At 45.2% G+C, this 9,053-nt stretch overlaps 1 non-coding gene across 1 annotated transcript; it reads right to left on the bottom strand.

The window, feature by feature from the left end:
• Positions 1 to 6,102: 6,102 nt before the first annotated feature.
• On the bottom strand, positions 6,103 to 6,175 carry trnav-aac (transfer RNA valine (anticodon AAC)). Its single transcript has one exon. It is a non-coding gene; the product is annotated as a tRNA-Val (tRNA).
• Between the last annotated feature and the right edge of the window lie 2,878 nt (positions 6,176 to 9,053).

The following is a 9,053-nucleotide window of genomic DNA, read 5'->3' as shown; positions in this document are numbered from 1 at the left end:
GAAGTATTTTTTTCCACGGTGTACCCCAATAACGTCATGTTGCTTCCACCGGCTTTAAAGGATTACTTTTCAGCGGAGTTTGCCATCGCAGTCTGTGGCACAATCATTTAGTCTGTTCGACTGCTCACGGGAAAGGTAGTATTGTGAAACACTGTAGAAACGAACGACTTCCTTACTTTAGCTCCGACTGACCATACTCTGTGAAATTTTCCCAGATCCTCAGCTGAGGATTTTGGCTGCTGGAAGTTATCTCAGAAACCCTGTTAAATCGAAATGTATTGAGCGAATCGCAAAACAGAAAGCATTTAACACGGAACACAAACAAAACTGGCATACCTCACGCATTTTCAGACACAGAGATGCATGAATGCTAAATGTGATACAGTCCGAGGGCATGAGTCATAAAGTAATCTCACAACTAACAACGGGGCATTTCCAAACGACTCTTTCAAACATGCTGCAGCCTTACTGCACCACCACTTTCCAGACAATGCTGAAAAGAGAGAAAGAAAGAACATAATAAGAATTGGCCGTAAAAAGTGAATTTCACCAATCACAGTCTCGATTAGATTACCTTTCCCTTCTGATGTTTCCAGGACGGAAATGAAGGAAATATGAGAAATTCAATAAGGTAGGACATCGAAATTCATTGGAACGATTTTCCCATTAGCTAGAAACCCAAATAACAACGAGTAGAGTCACCGTAGGACTCCGTTTCACAACAGCGATGAAATGACAGTCTCCATTCGGTTCCAGTAAAGGCTCAACTTGCCTGGGACGGCACAACTGTTTGCGATTTTCCGCGCGGGAGTCGAACACGATCATGACAGTAGAGACATTTTGGAATATTTGGCAGTATCCCACACCACAGTTAATTCCCTGCGAAGCAAACCCATTTTACTTTTGTTTTCAACATCAATATACAGTGGACACCGAAACAGCATTTTAACAAGCTGCAGCATTGGAGTTGATCAGCAGAAATGGCAGTGGTGGGTTTCGAACCCGCGCCCCTTTCGAGACTGGAACCTGGATCCAGCGCCTTAGACCGCTCGGCCACACTACCAGCCGGCGGCGCCGCCTCATTTTCTTATATTTCCAATTGTGCTCCTGCATAACAACAGATGCAAAGTCACATGAAAAGGGTTCCATGATTCCTCTCGGACTCGCACAGCTGCTGGGATGTGCCCGGCAACAATGTCAATTTCGCAGCAGATATTGATAGCCCATCAATCCAGGCAAAAATCAATGGTAAGCTCAGTCTATCTTCTCAGACTCTTTTCAGCTACAAATGTATCTGTGAGTGCGTGAGAATATGGGTTCGCTTATGATTTGGTCAAATAACCATGAGCTGCTTGACATTACTGGAATTTCCATTCTTGCTTTGCTAAATGATTTCACCCATTGCTCGAAACAGGACGACTTTCACGTTTACACGGAACACGAAACACACCGGACTACAGGGAAAATGCACAAACCTGAGCAGGCCGTGTTCCGCATCATACCGTGCAGCATAGTTTCAGTCACTGTGTCTGTGTTTTTTTTTCAGAATAGGAGTCCCAAAGAATGTTCTCCACCCTAAAACCGGAGGTAGCATTACAATCCGAGAACGACAGATCACATTGAGAGAATGCTCTGACCTCGGAGCCAGTTCGAGATGCCACTTTCCTTGCCTTTTACCTTAACCGTGCAATTTGCTACTGAGACGTTCACTCCTGGACATGAGCCACATGGATACCAACTGAATTGGAAACCTGTGTGGGAATCGAGGAGAAGCGACTCAAAAAATTTTGCTAAATTCCGTGGTGCTTTTTAGAAATGCAGTTTCTGTTCACCTCAATCTAAAAGCCAGTTTCTGAACATAGTAACAGAAGTCAAAAGGTAATTACCACACCCCACCCCCACTCCAGAAGAGGTGCTAACTGCCCTTGAGTGCTTTTTGTTCTCGATGTGAAGAGCTTTCACCCCTGAGTCACCTTCACGTCTCTGGTTGCTGAGTGAAACACAAAGGAGGAATTTCACCAGAGCTGCAACTGCCTCACTTCCCCACTCGCCCTCCCCGTTTACATTTTCCTGCTCGTCACTGATTTAAAGAAAACCAAATGGATGCGATGTCATTCTGTAGCCTCTCTGTCGATTTCTCCGTTTCAGTTCCAACATGACTTAGATCTCGGTGCGGACCTTCATAATAGCGACGCTATGAATGCGCAAGTCGAAAGGTTCCTCTGAGAGTGCAATTTCTTTCATTGCTGTTGCTGATTGAATGAGCCACTAACGTGCGAATTGCTCCAAAACATGATTCAGGATATCTGGTGCCAATTCCCGCACGTTGAATAACGATTGACAGCTTCCAAATGAGGTCTTTCTGAGACGACCTTGGGGTACATTTGACAGACAGACAAGTTCAGGAATTCGTGGTGCGCTGTGACACCAGAGCATCTGCTTCTTTCCTGTCTTTGAAGCGAGCCGCCTGCGCAAGGAAGGCAAATGCGTTACTGCTTTTCGTGGAAGGATCAGAAGGCGGTTACTACACTCTCCAACAGAATGGCATATGATCAGAACCAGGTTGGAGAAAAACTTAACAACGCTTTGCACTGTAATTAAATGGAATTGCATTACATTTCACGACGAGAACAGATTTGTTGAAGCAAATTCGAAGGCAGGTTTGCAGATGGGAAAGATGCAAGAAAGCTCAGCTCTTGTCCATGTAAAAGGCTGCAGTTGAAGAACAAAACAGTTTCTGCCCAGTTTCGAACTGGGGACTTTTCGCGTGTTAGGCGAACGTGATGACCACTACACTACAGAAACAAGCCACAGCCACCCGTGCTGCGGCCCTGTGGCGTCCAGCACTGAAAGTTGAATCCGTTCTATGTTTCACCTTTCTGTTTCCGATAGCTCGTTATTGTCCAGCGTAATCGACATCTTGAAAACGTAAGAAAAGACACTTTAAATTGATGACAAGATATAGACAAAGATGTCGTCGATGTTTGTACCGTCGGGCGAGATGGAATAGGCTGATGGAATAAACTTTCCCTGCAGCGTAACAGCTGCGACATGACCTTATGGAAGGGTGGTAAACTGAGTACTTACGTGTTTTACCCAAGTTGGTGTGAGTTGAAAACTCGACAGCACAGCTTTAAGGTGAGTGGGCTGAAAGTGACAAAGGACCTGAGGCACATTTCCCACAAAGAAGGTTGTGCGTGTTTGGAATGATCTACCAGAGGAAGTGGAGGAGGCTATTACACTCAGAAAATTGCAAAGGTAATCGGGTGAGTTTCTGGGTAGGATGCGTTTAGAGGGATTGGGGCCAAATGCTGGGGAACGGGACTTGTTTAATTTTGGCTATGTGGTGAGCATGGACGAGGGGTCCACCGAAGTATTTTTTTCCACGGTGTACCCCAATAACGTCATGTTGCTTCCACCGGCTTTAAAGGATTACTTTTCAGCGGAGTTTGCCATCGCAGTCTGTGGCACAATCATTTAGTCTGTTCGACTGCTCACGGGAAAGGTAGTATTGTGAAACACTGTAGAAACGAACGACTTCCTTACTTTAGCTCCGACTGACCATACTCTGTGAAATTTTCCCAGATCCTCAGCTGAGGATTTTGGCTGCTGGAAGTTATCTCAGAAACCCTGTTAAATCGAAATGTATTGAGCGAATCGCAAAACAGAAAGCATTTAACACGGAACACAAACAAAACTGGCATACCTCACGCATTTTCAGACACAGAGATGCATGAATGCTAAATGTGATACAGTCCGAGGGCATGAGTCATAAAGTAATCTCACAACTAACAACGGGGCATTTCCAAACGACTCTTTCAAACATGCTGCAGCCTTACTGCACCACCACTTTCCAGACAATGCTGAAAAGAGAGAAAGAAAGAACATAATAAGAATTGGCCGTAAAAAGTGAATTTCACCAATCACAGTCTCGATTAGATTACCTTTCCCTTCTGATGTTTCCAGGACGGAAATGAAGGAAATATGAGAAATTCAATAAGGTAGGACATCGAAATTCATTGGAACGATTTTCCCATTAGCTAGAAACCCAAATAACAACGAGTAGAGTCACCGTAGGACTCCGTTTCACAACAGCGATGAAATAACAGTCTCCATTCGGTTCCAGTAAAGGCTCAACTTGCCTGGGATGGCACAACTGTTTGCGATTTTCCGCGCGGGAGTCGAACACGATCATGACAGTAGAGACATTTTGGAATATTTGGCAGTATCCCACACCACAGTTAATTCCCTGCGAAGCAAACCCATTTTACTTTTGTTTTCAACATCAATATACAGTGGACACCGAAACAGCATTTTAACAAGCTGCAGCATTGGAGTTGATCAGCAGAAATGGCAGTGGTGGGTTTCGAACCCGCGCCCCTTTCGAGACTGGAACCTGGATCCAGCGCCTTAGACCGCTCGGCCACACTACCAGCCGGCGGCGCCGCCTCATTTTCTTATATTTCCAATTGTGCTCCTGCATAACAACAGATGCAAAGTCACATGAAAAGGGTTCCATGATTCCTCTCGGACTCGCACAGCTGCTGGGATGTGCCCGGCAACAATGTCAATTTCGCAGCAGATATTGATAGCCCATCAATCCAGGCAAAAATCAATGGTAAGCTCAGTCTATCTTCTCAGACTCTTTTCAGCTACAAATGTATCTGTGAGTGCGTGAGAATATGGGTTCGCTTATGATTTGGTCAAATAACCATGAGCTGCTTGACATTACTGGAATTTCCATTCTTGCTTTGCTAAATGATTTCACCCATTGCTCGAAACAGGACGACTTTCACGTTTACACGGAACACGAAACACACCGGACTACAGGGAAAATGCACAAACCTGAGCAGGCCGTGTTCCGCATCATACCGTGCAGCATAGTTTCAGTCACTGTGTCTGTGTTGTTTTTTTTTCAGAATAGGAGTCCCAAAGAATGTTCTCCACCCTAAAACCGGAGGTAGCATTACAATCCGAGAACGACAGATCACATTGAGAGAATGCTCTGACCTCGGAGCCAGTTCGAGATGCCACTTTCCTTGCCTTTTACCTTAACCGTGCAATTTGCTACTGAGACGTTCACTCCTGTACATGAGCCACATGGATACCAACTGAATTGGAAACCTGTGTGGGAATCGAGGAGAAGCGACTCAAAAAATTTTGCTAAATTCCGTGGTGCTTTTTAGAAATGCAGTTTCTGTTCACCTCAGAACAGCCAGTTTCTGAACATAGTAACAGAAGTCAAAAGGTAATTACCTCACCCCACCCCCACTCCAGAAGAGGTGCTAACTGCCCTTGAGTGCTTTTTGTTCTCGATGTGAAGAGCTTTCACCCCTGAGTCACCTTCACGTCTCTGGTTGCTGAGTGAATCACAAAGAAGGAATTTCACCAGAGCTGCAACTGCCTCACTTCCCCACTCGCCCTCCCCGTTTACATTTTCCTGCTCGTCAGTGATTTAAAGAAAACCAAGTGGATGCGATGTCATTCTGTAGCCTCTCTGTCGATTTCTCCGTTTCAGTTCCAACATGACTTAGATCTCGGTGCGGACCTTCATAATAGCGACGCTATGAATGCGCAAGTCGAAAGGTTCCTCTGAGAGTGCAATTTCTTTCATTGCTGTTGCTGATTGAATGAGCCACTAACGTGCGAATTGCTCCAAAACATGATTCAGGATATCTGGTGCCAATTCCCGCACGTTGAATAACGATTGACAGCTTCCAAATTAGGTCTTTCTGAGACGACCTTGGGGTACATTTGACAGACAGACAAGTTCAGGAATTCGTGGTGCGCTGTGACACCAGAGCATCTGCTTCTTTCCTGTCTTTGAAGCGAGCCGCCTGCGCAAGGAAGGCAAATGCGTTACTGCTTTTCGTGGAAGGATCAGAAGGCGGTAACTGCACTCTCCAACAGAATGGCATATGATCAGAACCAGGTTGGAGAAAAACTTAACAACGCTTTGCACTGTAATTAAATGGAATTGCATTACATTTCACGACGAGAACAGATTTGTTGAAGCAAATTCGAAGGCAGGTTTGCAGATGGGAAAGATGCAAGAAAGCTCAGCTCTTGTCCATGTAAAAGGCTGCAGTTGAAGAACAAAACAGTTTCTGCCCAGTTTCGAACTGGGGACCTTTCGCGTGTTAGGCGAACGTGATGACCACTACACTACAGAAACAAGCCACAGCCACCCGTGCTGCGGCCCTGTGGCGTCCAGCACTGAAAGTTGAATCCGTTCTATGTTTCACCTTTCTGTTTCCGATAGCTCGTTATTGTCCAGCGTAATCGACATCTTGAAAACGGAAAAAAGACACTTTAAATTGATGACAAGATATAGACAAAGATGTCGTCGAGCGAGATGGAATAGGCTGGTGGAATAAACTTTCCCTGCAGCGTAACAGCTGCGACATGACCTTATGGAAGGGTGGTAAACTGAGTACTTACGTGTTTTACCCAAGTTGGTGTGAGTTGAAAACTCGACAGCACAGCTTTAAGGTGAGTGGGCTGAAAGTGACAAAGGACCTGAGGCACATTTCCCACAAAGAAGGTTGTGCGTGTTTGGAATGATCTACCAGAGGAAGTGGAGGAGGCTATTACACTCAGAAAATTGCAAAGGTAATCGGGTGAGTTTCTGGGTAGGATGCGTTTAGAGGGATTGGGGCCAAATGCTGGGGAACGGGACTTGTTTAATTTTGGGTATGTGGTGAGCATGGACGAGGGGTCCACCGAAGTATTTTTTTCCACGGTGTACCCCAATAACGTCATGTTGCTTCCAATGATTTAAATGATTACTTTTCAGCGGAGTTTGCCATCGCAGTCTGTGGCACAATCATTTAGTCTGTTCGACTGCTCACGGGAAAGGCAGTATTGTGAAACACTGTAGAAACGAACGACTTCCTTACTTTAGCTCCGACTGACCATACTCTGTCATATTTTCCCAGATCCTCAGCTGAGGATTTTGGCTGCTGGAAGTTATCTCAGAAACCCTGTTAAATCGAAATGTATTGAGCGAATCGCAAAACAGAAAGCATTTAACACGGAACACAAACAAAACTGGCATACCTCACGCATTTTCAGACACAGAGATGCATGAATGCTAAATGTGATACAGTCCGAGGGCATGAGTCATAAAGTAATCTCACAACTAACAACGGGGCATTTCCAAACGACTCTTTCAAACATGCTGCAGCCTTACTGCACCACCACTTTCCAGACAATGCTGAAAAGAGAGAAAGAAAGAACATAATAAGAATTGGCCGTAAAAAGTGAATTTCACCAATCACAGTCTCGATTAGATTACCTTTCCCTTCTGATGTTTCCAGGACGGAAATGAAGGAAATGTGAGAAATTCAACAAGGTAGGACATCGAAATTCATTGGAACGATTTTCCCATTAGCTAGAAACCCAAATAACAACGAGTAGAGTCACCGTAGGACTTCGTTTCACAACAGCGATGAAATAACAGTCTCCATTCGGTTCCAGTAAGGGCTCAACTTGCCTGGGACGGCACAACTGTTTGCGATTTTCCGCGCGGGAGTCGAACACGATCATGACAGTAGAGACATTTTGGAATATTTGGCAGTATCCCACACCACAGTTAATTCCCTGCGAAGCAAACCCATTTTACTTTTGCTTTCAACATCAATATACAGTGGACACCGAAACAGCATTTTAACAAGCTGCAGCATTGGAGTTGATCAGCAGAAATGGCAGTGGTGGGTTTCGAACCCGCGCCCCTTTCGAGACTGGAACCTGGATCCAGCGCCTTAGACCGCTCGGCCACACTACCAGCCGGCGGCGCCGCCTCATTTTCTTATATTTCCAATTGTGCTCCTGCATAACAACAGATGCAAAGTCACATGAAAAGGGTTCCATGATTCCTCTCGGACTCGCACAGCTGCTGGGATGTGCCCGGCAACAATGTCAATTTCGCAGCAGATATTGATAGCCCATCAATCCAGGCAAAAATCAATGGTAAGCTCAGTTTATCTTCTCAGACTCTTTTCAGCTACAAATGTATGTGTGAGTGCGTGAGAATATGGGTTCGCTTATGATTTGGTCAAATAACCATGAGCTGCTTGACATTACTGGAATTTCCATTCTTGCTTTGCTAAATGATTTCACCCATTGCTCGAAACAGGACGACTTTCACGTTTACACGGAACACGAAACACACCGGACTACAGGGAAAATGCACAAACCTGAGCAGGCCGTGTTCCGCATCATACCGTGCAGCATAGTTTCAGTCACTGTGTCTGTGTTTTTTTTTTCAGAATAGGAGTCCCAAAGAATGTTCTCCACCCTAAAACCGGAGGTAGCATTACAATCCGAGAACGACAGATCACATTGAGAGAATGCTCTGACCTCGGAGCCAGTTCGAGATGCCACTTTCCTTGCCTTTTACCTTAACCGTGCAATTTGCTACTGAGACGTTCACTCCTGGACATGAGCCACATGGATACCAACTGAATTGGAAACCTGTGTGGGAATCGAGGAGAAGCGACTCAATAAATTTTGCTAAATTCCGTGGTGCTTTTTAGAAATGCAGTTTCTGTTCACCTCAATCTAAAAGCCAGTTTCTGAACATAGTAACAGAAGTCAAAAGGTAATTACCTCACCCCACCCCCACTCCAGAAGAGGTGCTAACTGCCCTTGAGTGCTTTTTGTTCTCGATGTGAAGAGCTTTCACCCCTGAGTCACCTTCACGTCTCTGGTTGCTGAGTGAATCACAAAGAAGGAATTTCACCAGAGCTGCAACTGCCTCACTTCCCCACTCGCCCTCCCCGTTTACATTTTCCTGCTCGTCAGTGATTTAAAGAAAACCAAATGGATGCGATGTCATTCTGTAGCCTCTCTGTCGATTTCTCCGTTTCAGTTCCAACATGACTTAGATCTCGGTGCGGACCTTCATAATAGCGACGCTATGAATGCGCAAGTCGAAAGGTTCCTCTGAGAGTGCAATTTCTTTCATTGCTGTTGCTGATTGAATGAGCCACTAACGTGCGAATTGCTCCAAAACATGATTCAGGATATCTGGTGCCAATTCCCGCACGTTG

The sequence above is a fragment of the Chiloscyllium plagiosum genome, unplaced genomic scaffold (assembly GCF_037043375.1).
Source record: "Chiloscyllium plagiosum isolate Xiang-an unplaced genomic scaffold, Cpla_swu_hap1 HiC_scaffold_51, whole genome shotgun sequence".
Lineage (NCBI taxonomy): Eukaryota > Metazoa > Chordata > Chondrichthyes > Orectolobiformes > Hemiscylliidae > Chiloscyllium > Chiloscyllium plagiosum.
Note: the sequence above shows the minus strand (reverse complement) of the source record. Positions and strands in the feature narration are given on the sequence as shown.